Source organism: Artemia franciscana, unplaced genomic scaffold (genome assembly GCF_032884065.1).
Source record: "Artemia franciscana unplaced genomic scaffold, ASM3288406v1 PGA_scaffold_131, whole genome shotgun sequence".
Taxonomy (NCBI): domain Eukaryota; kingdom Metazoa; phylum Arthropoda; class Branchiopoda; order Anostraca; family Artemiidae; genus Artemia; species Artemia franciscana.
In genome coordinates, this window is record NW_027062626.1 from 71,397 (window position 1) to 90,075 (window position 18,679).

Genomic DNA, 18,679 nt, shown 5'->3' on the forward strand with positions numbered 1-18,679 from the left:
AATGGCTATCTCAAAATTTTGATCTGTTGACTTTGGAGAAAAAATGAGCGTGGGAGGAGGCGTAGGTGCCCTCCAATTTTTTTGGTCACTTAAAAGGGGCACTAGAACTTTTCATTTCCGTTAGAATGAGCCCTCTTGCAACATTCTAGGACCACTTGGTCTATACGATGACCCCTGGGGAAAAAAACAACAAACAAACAAATAAACACGCACCCGTGATTTGTCTTTTGGCAAAAAATACGAAATTCCACATTTTTGTAGATAAGAGGTTGATTTTGTAGATAAGAGGTGTAATTTTGCTATAGGGTTCTCTGATACGCTGAATGCGATGGTGTGATTTTCGTTCAGAATCTGTGACTTTTAGGGGGTGTTTCCCCCTATTTTCTAAAATAAGACAAATTTTCTCAGGCTCGTAACTTTTGATGACAAAGACCAAATTTGATGAAACTTATATATTTAAAATCAGCACAAAAATCCGATTCTTTTTATGTATATTTTAGCATCAAAATCCGTTATTTAGAGTTTCGTTTACTATTGAGCCGGGTCGCTCCTTACTACAGTTCGTTACCACGAACTGTTTGACTACTAAAAGATTATGAAACTGAAAAAAAATCTTGGATAAAATTTCCAATTGTGGACCTTGATAGAAAAGATTATTCTACTTTAACCCCATTTCTTTAGAAAATTAGAAGGAAGCTGGAGAATCCTAGACAACATTGTTGGAGATAACTTTGGTAAGATTAAATTCTTCCAGTTTATTAGGGCAAGATTGTGTAAAATAAGTTTAAAGCATAACTATTTTTGATTTTTTCCAGTGTTGAGGTTTACTCTGTTAAGCTCTCAGGGCTTTTTCCTCGATTAGCAGTTCTAACTAGTTACGAAAGCTGAAGAAATTTGCAGGAAGATGAAGAATCCTTGATACATTAGTGGAGATAACTTTGGGAAAATTAGATTGTTTGAGTGTATTAGGAGAAAGATGTGTCCAATTGGTTTTATATTGAAGACATAATTATTTTTGCTTTTTCTATTATTTAGGTTTACTCGGTTAAGCTTTCAGGGCTTTTCCCTCGATCAGTCATTCTGAGTCACCACATCAACCATTTTTCTTTCCTTAAGCTTGGTATCATAAAACCTTTTTTGACTGTCAAATTATTGAATAATAGTAGTAGCTAGCAATTGCTTGTTAGCTTAGAGAAACAAAAGCGTATGCAACAGTAATTGGAAATACACAATTATCAGAAACGGATTAATTGGGCGGGAAATGTAAGAAATATTAGCAGTCGTGAATTCTCCATCATTATTTACAGTATAGAAAAAAGTCTTGTGGCCTGGTTGCATTATCAGATTTTGATAATGGCGCTTAAAATTATTCAGCAACTTTCTCCAAAACCAGTTCAAGTTTTTAGAAAAATTTCCTGACACCATTAGCTAAAAGTTTTCACTAGGACAGTGGCAAGGGTAAAATGATAAGGATAAAGACCTTCCAGAGCTGTTGATGGTGCATGGTTGATGGTGCACAATTACCAGTGCATCGGTTGAGGACGGCAGAAAACCGAACTGTAATTGGATTCGATATTTGATGCTGACAATTGAAAGTGACTTCAGTAACGTATATTACTTCTATATCTGAAATTTGGCTTTTAAGTTTCTAACTAGACATTAACATAATTGCAGTTACATGAGGGGGGAGGGGGTCCTGGGAGATGTATAATGCTAATAATTTTTACCAGGGGGTGGGGGTGGTAATGGCTTGATATTATAAGCTTTGTCAAAAAATAGCCACATTGTCTTCTTGTGGGCACCATTGAATGTTTTGCTTGTTATAAAACTTTCTCTTAACCATATACAACAAAAACAATGCTATTGTCAGTAATTAAAGATAATACTACTTCCATTGTACTTTTTAAGACGTGATCGGCATAATGGCAAAAGGGAAATCTGCTTTTTAATATTTTAAAAAGTGTCAGAACTTAACTAATCTGATTTGCTTGGCTTAGGTACACTCAGGTTAATTATGTGTTTCCTTTATACCTAAATTAAAGCTATTCTGACTATAAATTACAACTGTAGTTGAAAAAATAACTAATTTAAGTCAAAATCAGGCGTAATTTTAACCTATCACTAAGTCGCCCCCAATGTACAAAAAAGAAATTATTTTATAACTGCTACACGGCATGAGCCGTGTCTGCAAAATATGCTCATTGTCAACCGAACCCCAATACCCATGAAATCTTTGTCTCGGCTTCATATTAATTGCAAACAGAAATAACTACACCTAAAGCTACAACTACAAACAGCTCAATGTAGTACCAAGGCATCTGAGGCCAACATAGCTAGAAACGCTCCCCCTCGTCCCTAATCTATTTAAGGTTTCACTCTTTACCCCCACTCGCGAAGTTCAAGTATCTTTATTGATGACTTCTTCCGATCGGGGAAGAGGTAAAGAGTCAAACGGTAAAGGCGCTGGGTGATGTTTAGCAGCTGAAAAAAGTTTGGAATGCTTGGAAAATAGGTCTCCGACCTAAGATTAGAAAATACTGTAAAACATGTGACGGTGGTCAAGTACGGATCTGAAACATCGCGTCAAAAGACCGAGGAAGATTCGTTAAATATTTTCCACGGGGATTGTTTAAGGATACTCTGGGGCATTTGTTAATAACAAAATAAGTTGTTCCTAACTGTGTCAATGATTAGATTTTATTGATGATAGTTTCAGGATATAACTTCATCTTTGAATATCCGTACAAATATAAAGTACAAACTGTACAAACCTGGTTGTTACAAAGAAGAAAAAAACGCAGCTAAAAATCTATGATCTTGAAAATATTATTTCTGGGGTATTATAGTTAATTTTTTTAGTTTTCATTGGAAAAACTGTAAAAAAAAAAACACTCCTGAATCCTCGAATATAAATATTTTGACCCACCCGCCCTACATTTCCGTGAATGGACGCCACTGAGCATAACGCTTGTTTACAGCATATTTTGCTATACTCAAACTCATCGATTTCCACCTGTCAAGGAAAATACCTTGGAGAAAATAGTAGGCAATATGCTAGAAGGTGCATCTATTAAATGATTTTTTTTGAAAAAAAAGAAACAAGTCACCATAGTAAATGAAAAGAAAACTTCAACTATCAATTTTTTCCAAATTACAAACTTCATTCATTCGCCAGATCTCTGACAGGAGCTTCTTTCTCTGCCATAAAACCAGTCTAAACCATAAACCGCAACAAGTGCCAAGCCATTGTGGTCTGGAATAAAAAAAAGAAAACGCGTTTACTTAATTTCCCAAAAGTTAACTCCTAAAAAAGCATGACGTTGAAACTGCCCATAGTAGAAAAAAAATCTGATAGCATAAGAAAACGAATAAATAAAAAAGATCAAATATCAATAAGGGAGATACAATAAGCAATTATTTTTAGGCGTTGAAGAAGATTTGATATAAAATTATTTTTCTTGAGGTAAGCAATAAAGGATGGGTTGATATTGACCTTGGGTTGTTTTTGTCGTAAATCTCAAAGGAAAGATGAATCCAACCTGACATGTTAGCGTGACAATTGGATAAAGAATGCCATAGTTCAGGTAGTAACACATGCCAAAAGCGTAAAGAAAACTGCATACAACAAAATTATAATTTGTTTGTTAATTAATATCTGGTAAAGATTCACAATTTGATCGAATTTGATTGACTCATGGCATAATCACTTATTATGATTTGACAAGCTTATCCTTTGTGTCTATTATATATAGCTTTTCTGGCATGAGGAAGGGAAGAGCAGAATCAAATTTTCATTTTTTTAGAGGGGACGGAGTCAAAAATTTAGTTAGACTCCTAAACAAATTTTGAAAAATTAAAAAAATTTAGTTTTACTAAAAATTTAGTACAATCAAACATTTTTGAGATTTATAGAGACTTTTTAATATTTCCTGTTGAAAATACTGTTATTTTCTACTTTGGAAAGTGTTTTTCAACCCTAACCCAAGGAAAGAGTATGTGCAACTTACAAGAGTAGAAACTAACACTTGTGTTGACAAAAAACACCAATGCCATATAGTGTTAATCATCTCTTGGCATTTTAAAGCTTTGTAATCGTTTTTCCATCAGAAACTCAAATGCGACATTGATTACTACACTCATTTTACCAATTACACCAATTAAACTAATTTTTCATGTTATTACATTGAAAAAAACCTAAGAAACGCCAAACTTTAGATGGCGTTGATGATTTTGTTAAAACTTGCGCCAGTTTCCACTCTTATAAGGTGTTCATGCTCTTTGCCTCGACCTTTAAATTAAAAATTTAAATATTTTAGGCTATATAATTTTGAATTCTGTTGAACCGTACAAAACTTCATGTTTCTGGATGCAAAAAACTGCGTATACAAATGGAGACAAATCAATGCTAGAAATACAAAAATGTAGTTTCCCAAGTTGTCCAAGAGAGGGGACTGTAAACCTCTAGTAGAACTTTTCCAGTAAAGGTAATTTTAATTATGAACTTTTCATTTCGTAAACTGAAGGCTATTTGCGTTGTCAGTTTACGATTTCCCTTATGAGGGCAGTCAATGTTTAACCAGTACTATCACTGCCTCAACCTTTGTCAGAAATTTGCCAAAAAGGTGGGTACCTCAGATAATTATAGAATATTGACATACTTAACGTCAAAAACGCTAAAGCAAAGGAGGAAGCTATTCATGTTTATGGCTAGAACTTAATGCCCTTGAAGCCCAATCGTAAAAGCACTTTATGCGTCTTATTTATACAAGAAAGTTTTCGCTGTATGTAACAACTCAGAGATTTTTAGAAGAAACTAGGCTTGGTCCTTAATATTTGCGGCTAGAACTTGTTGCCCCTAAGGCCCAACAGTAAAAGCGTTTCATACATCTATACGGCCCTATCAAAAGAAAAAGTATCACACACAATTATGGCCTGATGTAAGAAGTTGAATAGAGCTATCCAAGAGGGACTTTTCCTTATTTATAACAACTCAAATATTCTTAGAAGAAACTAGGTTTCATCCACCACATATTTTTGGTTCGTCGAGGCTTTTTTTAGATTAAATGAAAGGAATAAAATCTATATTGGTCATTCAAAATTTTTTATTCTATGCCACTTTTGAATTGTATCTAGTAGGGTCAATTAACAATCTGAAATCAAATTTTAAAGTAAAGAACGAAAAAAAAAACACCCAAGACAGATATTGTAACATAAGAATTCAGACTGGGCAGCTGAAAAGGTAATTTTTTATGGTAGCCAAAATAAAGCTTATGACAGTAGAAAAGATTTACACCCTACTTTAAATTTATTTATTCTTGGTTATGCATATGCAAACTCTTTAGGTGATTTAAATAATATGTAGATGGGTGCTTGACCTTCTTAAGGGCGTATTTTAATTACGAAGAAAACTTTAAATACAACTAAACGTAGCCAAGCTTCAAAATTTGGTCCAACATTTAAAAGTATTTTATTTCGAAATGCACTGACCTCCTGAATAAGAAACTCCACTATCTAAAGCACAAGAATTAGTCGAGAGAGCCGTACCATTCTAACGCTAGCGCGTACGTTAGATCAGAAGTGCACATTTGTGCAATTGGTAAGGTAACACTGATATCATTTATTGTTAATATTCACAGGCAGCACAATAGCGCTGCCTAAGTGATGAGCGATGTGGGCATAATGTATTATTTTTATTTTTGTTTAGACCAGGGCACTTCCTATCGAAGAACTTGTCGTAGAAAATTCAGAAATGGCTCATTCGTTTGGAAATTGAAGGGACTAGTGCCATTTTTCATAGTCAAAACTGATAGGAGGGCAACTAACCTCCTCCCACACCCACAACTTCCCCAAACACACCAAATCAAAATTTTGAGATGGTCATTTTGTTCAACGTAGATGAGAGGTCTCGAAATTATATATTTGAGGATGACGATCCCCTACCCCTCCCACAGCACATAAGGCAAGGGTTGTAAGTTATGTCATAGGGCCATATAAGGTATATATAGAAAGGGTGATCATATAAACTTCGGAGGGGGCTCATTGGGTTTGTAATTAGAACTTCTAGTTCCCTTTTAAGATTCAGAGTAATCAGAGGGTGGACAGCCCCCCTCCAAACCTCGTATATTCTCAAAATGCATCTGATAGAAATTTTAAGATGGCCATTTGTGGTCTAAGAAACTTCAGAAAGAGCTGATTCGATTGGAAACTGAAAAAGCTAGTGGTCTTTTTAATAATCAAAAGTGATCGGAGGGCAACTAACCCCCCCTTCCATGCTCACCATTTCTTCAAACAAATCCAATCAAAATTTTGAGATAGCGGTTTTGCTCAACGTAAATACAAGGTCTGGAAAATATGTCTTTGAGGATGATAAGCCCCACAGTCCTCAGGGCAAGAGCTGTAAACTATGCCCTGGGGCATATAAGGTATAGAAAAGAAAGTTTGATAATATAAACTTAGGAGGGGGCTCATTGGATTGTTAACCAGAATTTGTAATGCCCTTTTTGATTCAGAGTGATTGGAGGGTGGATATCCCCCCCACATATCGTATTTTCCAAAATGCATATGATAGAAATTTTGGGGAGGCCATTTGTTGTCTTAGAAATTTTGAAAAGAGCTCATTCGATTGGACAATGAAAGGGCTAGCAACCGTTTTAATAGGCGAGAGAGATTGGAGGGTAACTAATCTCTCTCCTACGCCCACCATCTCCCCAAGGACATCCAATGAAAATTTTGAAATTGCTATTTTGTTCAAATTAGTTTGGAAACTATATCTTTGAGAATGACAATCCCCCAGAGCCCTCAGGGCTAGGGTTTTAAGTTACGTCCTGGAGGCATATAAGGTATATGTAAAAAGTTAGATCGTAAAAACTTCAAAATGGGATCATTTGATTGGAAATCAGATGTTTTCGTGCCCTTTTTAAGATTCGGAATGATCGGAGGCTGGATACCCCCCCCCCCCTAAATACTGTGTTTTCCCTAAATGCATCCTACAGAAATTTCCAAAGGACCAATTGTTGTCGTAGAAAATTCAAAATAGCTCATCCGATTGGAAATTGAAAGGGCTAGTGGTTTTTCAATAGTCGAAAGTGATTGGAGGGCATCTAACCTATCTCCCATGCCCACAATTTCCTAAAACACATCCAATCAAAATTTTGAGGTAGAAATTTTGTTCAACGTAATTAAAAGGTCCGAACATTATGCCTTTGAGAATAAAAACTCCCCCTTAGCCCACAAGGCAAGGTTTGTAAGTTACGCACTAACTTATAGCTAACTCATATCGCCCTCCCCCCACCCCCCACCCCCGCGCATAAGTCGTTACAATATTTTTAACTACGTAAAACTTGCGAATATACAACATTCTTCGCTGTCCCATTGTCTGTGCATATAAATAGATTGTCAGGTTTACCGACACTTGAACATGCAACATATAATTGTCCATGGGAAAAACAATCCGTAGTCAGATTTATACCTCATTATTCTAATGATTGCCTTAGAGCTTTGTTGATGGTGATTGCTAATCGAACATAGCCCTGTGTCCCCGTCGTCATTTATATATCCCCCCTGTGCCCCCCGGCGTCCCCGTTGTAGTTGTGTCCCGGTCGTCATTTACATTCCCTGTATCCCGGTCATCATTTGTGTCCCGGTGTCTCGGTCTGTAATTTCTCTTCTAGTGCCCCGGTCGTCATTTATATTCCCTGTGTCCCGGTCGTCATTTGTGTCCCGGTCGTCATTTGTGTCCCGGTTGTCCATGGGAAAAACAATCTGTATTCAGATCTATACCTCATTATTCTAATGATTGCCCTTGAGCTTTGTTGATGGTGATTGCTAATCGAACATTCCCTGTGTCCCGGTCGTCATTTATATATCCCCCTGTGCCCCCCGGCGTCCCTGTTGTAGTTGTGTCCCTGTGTCCCGGTTGTCATTTATATTCCCTGTGTCCCGGTCGTTATTTGTGTCCCGGTGTCTCAGTCTGTAATTTCTCTTTGAGTGTCCCGGTCGTCATTTATATTCCGTGTCCCGGTCGTCATTTGTGTCCCGGTCTATAATTTCGTCAGTCGACAAACATGACGTGAGTCGACAAACAACTTCATGACGGCATAATGCTTAATCCTTACAATGACGTCAGTCGACAAACATGCATGACGTCAGTCAACACACAACACACAAACAACTTATTTTATATATGTAGATATATATATATATATGTATATATATATATATATATATATATATATATATATATATATATATATATATATATATATATATATATATATATATATGTATATATATATATATATATATATATATATATATATATATATATATATATATATATATATATATATATATATATATATATATATATATATATATATATGTATATATATATATATATATATATATATATATATATATATATACATATATATATATATATATATATATATATATATATATATATATATATATATATATATATATATATATATATATATATATATATATATATATATATATATATATATATATATACTAGATGTTGGGGTGGCGCTTCGCGCCACCCCAACTCCTAGTTGGTGGGGGCGCTTCGCGCCCCCCCCAAGCCCCCCCGCGCGCGTAAGTCATTACGCGCTATTTTAGTTACGCGCCATTGTAGTTGTGTCCCTATGTCCCACCTGTGAATATAGATATATATATATATATATACATATATATATATATATATATATATATATATATATATATATATATATATATATATATATATATATATATATATATATATATATATATATATATATATATATATGTTTTTAACTACGTAAAACTTGCGAATATACAACATTCTTTGCTGTCCCATTGTCTGTGCATATAAATAGATTGTCAGGTTTACCGACTCTTGAACATGCAACATATAATGGTCCATGGGAAAACAATCCGTATTCAGATCTATATCTATTGATTCTAATGATTGCCCTTGAGCTTTGTTGATGGTGATTGCTAATCGACCATTCCCTGTGTCGCCGTCGTCATTTATATATCCCCTTGTGCCCCCCCCCGGCGTCCCCGTTGTAGTTGTGTCGCTGTGTCCCGGTCGTCATTTATATTCCCTGTGTCCCGGTCGTCATTTGTGTCCCGGTGTCCCAGTCTGTAATTTCTCTTTGAGTTTCCTGGGCGTCATTTATATTCCTTGTGTCCCGGTGTCCCGGTCGTCATTTGTGTCCCGGTCTGTATATACATTCATTTTTGAATTGGTCTTTTTTAGTTTTTTACCTTTTTTTGTTTTTTTTAGTTATACCTCATGATTCTAATGATTGCCCTTGAGCTTTGTTGATGGTGATTGCTAATCAAACATTCCCTGTGTCCCCGTCGTCATTTATATATCCCCCTGTGCCACCGGCGTCCCCGTTGTAGTTGTGTCCCTGTGTCCCGGTCGTCATTTATATTCCCTGTGTCCCGGTCGTCATTTGTATCCCGGTGTCCCGGTCTGTATATACATTCGTTTTTGAAATGGTATATGATGAAATAAATTTTTGTATTTTTCCCCTTTCTTTCTTTTTAGTTTTTTGTAGTTTTTAACTTTTTTTTAGTTTTTTTAGTTTTTCTTTTACTTATGTCCTGGTCGTCATTTATACTCCCTGTGTCCCGATCGTCATTTGTGTTCCGGTGCTTTGTTGATGGTGATTGCTAATCGAACATTCCTTGTGTCCCGGTAGCTTTCTCTTTGAGTGTCCCGGTCGTCATTTATATTCCCTATGTGCCCGTGTCCCTGTCGTCATTTGTGTCCCGATGTCCCGGTCTGTAATTTCGTCAGTCGAAAACATGACGTCAGTCGACACACAAACATGACGTCACTCGACAGACACACACACACAGACAACTTATTTATATATATATATATATATATATATATATATATATATATATATATATATATATACAGAAAAGGTGATCGTATAACCTTCGGAGGGAGCTCATTGGATTGATAATCGGAGGTTCTAGTGCCCTTTGTAAGGTTCAAAGTGATCGGAGTGTGGATGCCCCCCAACTCAAATTTTCCCGAAATGCATCTGCCAGAAATTTTGAGATTGCCATTATTTGTCATAGAAACTTTGAAAAGGCTAATTCGATTGGGTATTTAATTTAAAACCACGACGATAACAGTCACTTAAAATAGACTAAAATCATGTTCAGTATTTTTGTAATCATACCAGGGTAAGTATTTTCCCATTGATCACATCTATCATAGTCACAACGGGAACAGAGGAAACCTCAATTGTGAGAGTCATAAACATCTTCATGACAGGAACTACAGTCTTTAATTTGCACTGCATATCCTCTATGCAATTTACATGGATTGTATAACCTACACTTTTCATTATAGTCATTAATAACAGTAACATTCTCATAGAAGGACCAGCTGCCCAATGTATACAAACGTAATAGACATCCGCAAAACATTTTCAATGTTGACTGACTCAATTCCAGCAAGAAACTGACTCACGATCAATACAATGAATGTCTTCTAGGAGGAGGAGTAATCAAGTGACATCAGGCGAAAGAAGAAATCTAAAGGACAAAGACTTTTTATTATACATACAAGATTTATTAAAAAACAAATTCACCTACAAAGCATTTCACTCTTAGGGCACTGAAATTCATATTATAAAGGTAGGAAAGAGTATTTTCAACTAGAAAGTCGTTCAATCGAGAATTGTCTACATAAATGCTGAGAAACTCACTATAAGTATATCCACTATATCGAAAAATGAAATATAATAGTGCAGGAAAAACACAGCTTTTGGTTGACAAATCTTGCACTCGCATCAAATTTTGATCAACAGATTTTCCACTTTGATCAAGTAAGTTTTTGATGTGCAGTGTATAGAGTGTATACGATAGTGAGATTTAAAAAACACAATACTATTTGTTGTTTGAAATTTGCACTGCCAATGTCCCGTCTTTACAGCTGATGGGGTACTATTAACAATGACAAGGGTACTGTCAACCCTTTGAAAATGGTCGAGAAAATCCGAGGGTATGAATTTTCAAAGACAATGGTACTGCTACCAGGCTCATAGGGGGATCTGCTAGAGTCTGAGATAGGATATCGGGATTTTTACCGGAGACTGAGAGAGATGGGCAGGATTTTTTTCTGAAGTTCAAATACAAACAGGCAAACAAACGGTCAGAACCACGGGCACAGAGAGACAGAGATAAAAAATACAAACACACAGAATCAGAAACACAAACACACAAAGATAGACACGGAGACAGGCAAACGCAGAGGCAGAGTGAGAGAGAGACAGAAAAAACACAAACCCACAGAGTCAAAAACACGAACGCACCTAAATAGACACAGAGACGGTTAAACACACAAGCACGGTGGAAGAGAGACAAGAAAACATACATAAACACACAGAATCAGACACACAAACAAACAGAGAAGTCAAACACACAGGCACGGAGGGAGAGAGGCAAAAGCACTCACAATCACAGAGAGTCAGACACAAAAACACACAAAGATAGACACAGAGACAAGCAAACACACACTCTAACACACAGGCACGGTGAGAGACACAATAACATATACAAACACACAGAGTCAGACACACAATGATAGACAAAGAGACGGGCAAACAAAAAGTCAAACACAATAGGCACGGTAAGAGAGAGAGACAAGAAAAAACACAAAAACACAGAGTCAGACACCCGAACAAACAAAGGTAGACACAGAGACAGGCAAACAAACAGTCAAACACACAGGTTTGGCGAGAGAGAGACAAAAAAACACACAAACACAGAAAGTCAGACATATAAACACACAAAGATAGACACAGAGAAAGGCAAACACACAGGCACGGTGAGAGAGAAACAACAACACACATAAACATACATATTCAGAAAAACACAGATACACACAGAGACAGGTTAAAACACGGTCAAACACACAGGCATGGTGACAGAGAGACTAAAACACATAAACACAGAGTCAGACACACAAACACACAAGTATAGACACAAAAACAGGCATACACTGTCAAACACAAAGGCGTTGTTAGTGAAAGGCAAAAACACAGACAAACACACAGAGTCAGACACACAAACACACAAAGATAGATACAAAGATAGTCAAACACACAGGCACGGAGAGAGGGAGATAGAAAACACGCAGAGAGCCAGAAACAAAAACACACAAATATAGACACAAAGAGAGGCAAATACTGTCAAACACAGAGGCAAGATGAGAGAGTAACATAAAACGGGCACAAACACAGACTCAGACACACAAAAACACAGAATCTGGAACACAAACACACAAAGACAGATATTTGTCCACTAAAAGGACCACCTTCAACAGCCACAAACCTCCTATAACTAACCCAGGTACCCGCACCACAGGTGTCCCACCCTAGGTACCTGCAGCCTACCTGTTTTAACAAATAGAAAAACAATATGGTTCATATGGGTATTTAATACCAACTCATACAGTTTTTTTAAGGATTAGGGCTTTTATTACATTCTAGTAGGTTAGGTTAACCTAACCTAACAGAAACACGGTAGGTTAGAGTAAGATATGAGACTCGCGTATCTTTGACTCAGTGTTACGACTGTCTCTGTGTCTATCTTCCTTTGTTTTTGTTTCTCAAACTGTGTAATACTGTGTGTTTTTGTCTCTCTCTGACCATGCCTTTGTGTTTGTCTCTGTGTTTACCTTTGTGTGTTTGTATCCAACTCTGTGGGTTTGCGTGTGTTTTTTGTCTCTTTCTCACCGTGCCTGTGTTTTCCTGTATCTGTGTCTATCTTTGCTTGTTTGTGTGTCTGACTCTGTATGTATTTCTCTCTCTCTCTCTCTCTTCGTACCTGTGTTCGACTGAGTCTTTGCCTCTCTCTGTCTATCTTTGTGTGTTTTTGTGTCTGACTCTGTGTTATTGTGTGTTTCTTGTCTCTCTCAACGTGCCTGTGAGTTTGCCCTGCACAGTGTCTATCTTTGCGTGTTTCTGTGTCTAACTCTGTATATTTATGTGTTTTGTATTTCTCTTTCACCGTTTCTGTGTGTTTTCCTGTCTCTATGTCTACATTTGTGTGTTTGTGTGTCTGTGTGCTAGTGTTTTGTTTTGTCTCTCTCTCACCGTTCCTGTGTGTTTGACTGTGTATTTGCCTCTCTCTAGATCTGTCTTTGCGTGTCTGACTCTATGTGTTTGTGTATGTTTTTTGTCTGTCTCCCATGGCGCTTATGTGTTTATCTGTCTCTGTGTCTATCTTAATGTTTTTGTGTGTCTGACTATGTGACTTGTGTGTTTTCTGTTTCTCTCTCACTCTGCCTGTGTGTTTGCCTGTATCTGTGTCTATCTTTGTGTGTTTAAGTCTCTAGCTCAGTGTGCTTGTGTGTTTCTCTCTCTCTCTCTCTCTCTCTCTCTCTCTCTCTCTCTCTCTCTCTCTCTCTCTCTCTCTCTCTCTCTCTCTCTCTCTCTCTGCCCTTGGGTCTGACGGTTTGTTTGCCAGTCTCTGTAATTGAACTTCGGGAAAAAATCCTGCTCATCTCTCTCAGACTTCAGTTATAATACTCTTAACCTATCTCAGACTCTAGTATATCCCCCTATGAGCCTGGTAGCAGTACATTAGTCTCTGAGAATTCATAGCTTTAGATTTCCTCGACCATATTCAAAGGGTTGACAATACCCTTATCATTGTTAATAGTAGCCCATCAACTGTAAAGAAAGGATATTGGTTATACATATTTCAAACAGCGAAGATTATTGAATTTTATGATCTTTTTGGCCTACAGTATGCATTCCACAAGACTCACCTTAAAAACTTTCTTGATTGTTCAAAATCGGATGCAAGTACAAGATTTATCAAACAAAGTTGTGGTTTTCATGCACTATTAACGTTCATTTTCAGATTTCAAAGATATACTTACCGCGGATTTTTCAGCATTTACGTACAGTCCTCGATTGAACGACTTTCTAGTTGAAAATCCTCTTTCCTACCTGTATGATACAAATTTCAGTGCCCTAATAGTGAAATGCTTTTAAAATGTTTGGGAATTTATTTACTAATAAAATTTGTATATTCAATAAAAAGTCCATGTCCTTTAGATTTCTTCTTCCACATATAGGTAACCATCGGTAATGATCAGTGGTGGTAGCTCGTGGCAGGTAGCATCAATGGCAGGATTTAGCTTGTACTTATCTTGCCATGCAAAGTCATGGTCATATTTTCTACAATATAATGTAACTTCATTTTTATTATATCTTCTTATACAGTCAATAACACTATGAAACTGAAATTACGTTTAGTGTATTTTGTAATTATGCCAGGGTAAGTATTTTCCCATTGATCACATTTACCACAGTCACAACGGGAACAGAAGAAACCTCAATTGTGAGAGTCTCAAACATCTTCATGACGGAAATTACAGGCTTTAATTTGTACCGCGTACCCTCTATGCAATCTGCATGGATTGTTTAATCTACAATTTCATTATAGTCATCAATAGCAGTACAATTCTCATAGGAGGACCAGCTGCCCAATGTCTGCAGGCGTAATGGACATTCGTAAAAAATTTTTAATGTTGAATAACTCACTTCCAAAAAGAAACTGCCTCACGGTCGATAAAATGAATGTCTTCTAGAAGGAGTAATCGAGTGACGTCACAAAACTTATTCGGCTTATTTCTTATTGCCTTGCAAAATGGCCGTCTTCAGCGAAATTGGTAGTGCTGAAAAGCAAATCAACAATATCATTTTGTTCTATTTCAATCAATATGTCAAGAATTTGAGTAAGTGCATCTGGTCCACGACCTAAAGTTTCATACAATAGTCTAAAGACGGAGAACCTTTCCATTATATCGTTAAACATTCGTTGAAAAATATTTTCTTTGAAGAGATAACCCTAGAAAATCATCATCTAGAATCAAACAATTTTCCAAAGTCACTAGATTCTGTTTGACTTTTTTTGTGTCTCAAAACCAAGCATTTTTAATCTTGACACTCATTACCGATTATAGACTAGCAAAGAATGAAGATTCTTTCTCGCTAGTAAAACATCAAAATAAATACAACAAACTTGCTCCTTTTTATTTATTGATTCAGGTAATTGTCTTCGATATATTTCTCTAACCGTTAAACCGTCTTGTAATGTTTGCACATGCATTATATTCAATTTTGCTGCAAAGCATAACCATACAATTCTACGAATAGCTGAAAACCTCTTGAGATTTTTATTACTATGTTAGGCACTCTAGGTTTCATTTCGCCAATGCTAGTGCCTTCAAGATCAAATAGAGTAAAGACATCCATTACTAAAGAATATGCCAAGAATAATACCCTCAATATTGACAAACTGAACTCCTTTCCAATACTGGGGTGAGCTAGCCGTAAGATCTAACAGGTTACGTGTTGTTGACATACAAAACCAGTTTTGGTGATTATAAAAAATCTAGCAGAACCAAAACAACTGCGTAACAGTACGTCACCTTCACATGTAAATATTGGATTATAATAGATTTTTTACAACCAGGACTTCCCCGCTTGACTAGTTGACTCTAACAAGACCTATTACATAACAATGAAGATTCTCGAAGAAAACATTTGCACAAGTAGACAATCCCCTATTACGTAACAATCACCCACATCTTGAAAAAAAACACTTGCATAGGTAAACAAACCCCTCTTACGTAACACTCAGGTTTATTATACCATCACAATCAGACTACAGTATTGCGTAAGACCCGGTTCCAGTTAAAATCGTCTGGGGTTATTATCCCCAATAGTATATCCCCTATCTGTGTTGTGGAAAGCATTATAGCGTCACTACTAAACGGCCGCTAGTCCTTATAGTCATCAATAACAGTGCTGTTTTCACAGAATGGCCAGCTGCCCAATGTATAAAACGTAAAGAACATTTGTAAAACATTTTTCAATGTTGACTGTCTTAATTCCAAAAAGAAACTGAATCACGATCAATAAAATGAATGTCTTCTAGGAGGAAGAGTAAACGAGTGACGTTACATGAGAGAAAAAATCTAAAGGACAAATACTTTGTATTGCACATACAAGATTTATTAACAAACAAATTCACAAACATTTTACTCTTAGGGCACTGAAATTTATATTATACAGGTAGGAAAGAGTCAATAAAAATGACTCACTATGAGTTAAATAAATGTCTCCTAGGAGGAGGAGTAATCGAGTGACGTTGCGAAACTTCTTTGGCTTATTTGTTGTTGCCTTACAAAATGGTCATCTTAGACGAATTTTTAGGTAGTGCTCAAAAGCAAATCCATAATATTATTTTGTTTTGTTTCAATCGAAAGGCCAATGAATTGAGTAAATGCATCTTGCCCACGACGTACAAGTTTCATACAACAATCCAAAGACGGAGAATCATTTCTCATTATATCATTAAGCATTCTTTGAGAAAATATTTTCCTTGGAAGAGATAACTCTAGAAAATCATCATCTAAAATCAAATTTTGCCAAAGTCACTAGATTCCGTATGATTTTTTGTTTATCGAAACCAAGCATTTTTAATCTCGACACCCTCACTGCCGATTATAGAATAACAAAGAATGAAGATTCTTTCTCACTAGTAAAACATCCCTAAAAATGTAAGAAATTTACTCCTTTTTTATAGACTGATTCATAAAATTGTCTACAATGTATTTCACTAATGCATTCAATTTATCTTGTAATCTTTGTATATTCATTATATTCACTTTTGCTGCAAAGCATAACTTTTATTCTGAATTGAATTTGCTCATTGATGTTACATATCGTGCAAACATCTTGTCCCATTCTAGGATTAGCCGACCGCATCTTATTATTCCTACTGCTACGTGTGACTCTCTAGGTTTCATTTAAAAATTCCTAGTGCCTTCAATATCCAATAGAGCAAAAGCACCAATTACTAAAGAATATGCCAAGAATAATACCCTCAATGTTGTGACACTGAACTCTTTTCAAGTACTGAGGTGAGCGAACCGTAATATCTAACTTATGACGTGCTATTGACCTTCAAAAACAGTTTTTGTTGGATTATAAAGATCCACCGGAACCAACACAAGTCACGAAAGATTACGTCATCTCTACATGTAATGTAAATATTGGAACATCATTAATTTTTTTACAGCCAGAATTCCCCCGCTTGACTTCTGGACTGTAACAAGACCTATTGCGTAACAACCAAAGAAATATCGTAGAAAACATTTGCATAAGTAATCAATCCTATATTACGCAAAAATCACCTGCATCTTGAAGAAAACATTTGCATGAGTAAACAAACCCTTATTACGTATCAATCAGGTTTACTTACCATTACAAGCACACTACGGTATTGCGTAAGAGCCAGGTGCGCGCAACAGTGTCTTGAGGGATTACTAGCTTCAATTGTATACCCTAATCTGTGTTGTGGAAAGCATTATAGCATCACTACTCCTTTTTATTAGTCAAAAGGGATTGGAGGGCAACAAGCCCCCCCTCCACACGCCCATCAATTTCAAAAACACATCTAATCAAAATTTAGAGATAGTCATTTTGTTCAGCGTAGTTGAAAGTCCTGGAAATTATGTCTTTAAAAACCCCCATACCTTCTCATGATCAGAACATAATTTTCACTTCACTGAAAATAAAAAAAAATATTTGACTTTGTTTTTACTTGTCTAAAATGTTTCTTATTAAATGTATCCATTACATATCCACTCCAATTACAATCCAATTACAAAATCCAATTACAATATCCACTCCAATTACAGCGCGAGCGTTTGGTGCTCTTTTTAAGAGTAACAATAGATTGGAGGGCAAGACCCTATTCTCTCAAGCCCATTTATTTTCCAAACGCATTCAGTCAAATTTTTGACACAGCCATTTTGTTCGGCATAGTAGAACTTTCCAGGAACTATGTCCTTTGTGATACTAGGCATGTCAACCTCCCACAATTATGTAATTGGCCCCTTATGCTTTAAAACTAAATGTTGCTTTAAAATAAAATCAAAACGTATTGTGTTTATGATTGCCAATAAGACACCTCAGCATTATATCCAGAATGACTGGGGGCATTAAGTTAGTTGCATAGCCTATAATTGCTTAAATGTCGGAAAATGTAAGGGATTTCAGTTCAAAGAGGAGGATTGTCCTATTATGAAAAAGGTACATTTTACATGACCGTTATAAAATCTAAACGTGTTATCCATGCAGGAAGGATGAGTTTTGAGCATATCGACTCCTTCTGCAGCCAATTCTAAAGCTTTGGAAATTGAATAAAAACAAGTCTACGTCTGTTATAATCTTGGGAGGTAATAGATCTTCCTATGAGTTTGGGCTGAGTCCAATAGTTTTTAAAATAAACTGATTCCTAAAAAAATATATCCTAAAGTATCTTTTCCTGTCCCCTACCCACCACAGCTATTTTGACGTCTGCCCCCCCCCCCAATTTTTTTTGCGGACATCCTTGACTATAAATTGATGGGAGTGTTCATTGTCCTAAATTGAACGTCTTTCATCGTCACAAGCTGTTTTAAGCCTCTATTCTGACTATATTTTAAATCTTACGTCACCCAAGCTTCCCAAATTTATTTGTTATTTATTCAGAGTTTCCGCAATGAATTAAAATATGTGCTCTTTATAACTATGTTGTTCATAGCTTTCTTGTTCATAAACAAGTGGTCATTTGT

The 18,679-nt window shown here is 36.2% G+C and overlaps 1 long non-coding RNA gene across 1 annotated transcript; it reads right to left on the reverse strand.

Moving 5' to 3' along the window:
* Positions 1–3,066: 3,066 nt before the first annotated feature.
* On the reverse strand, positions 3,067–18,385 carry LOC136041290 (uncharacterized). Its single transcript, XR_010620999.1, has 2 exons — positions 14,617–18,385; positions 3,067–3,253 (listed from the first exon to the last, which is right to left on the reverse strand). It is a non-coding gene; the product is annotated as an uncharacterized LOC136041290 (long non-coding RNA).
* Between the last annotated feature and the right edge of the window lie 294 nt (positions 18,386–18,679).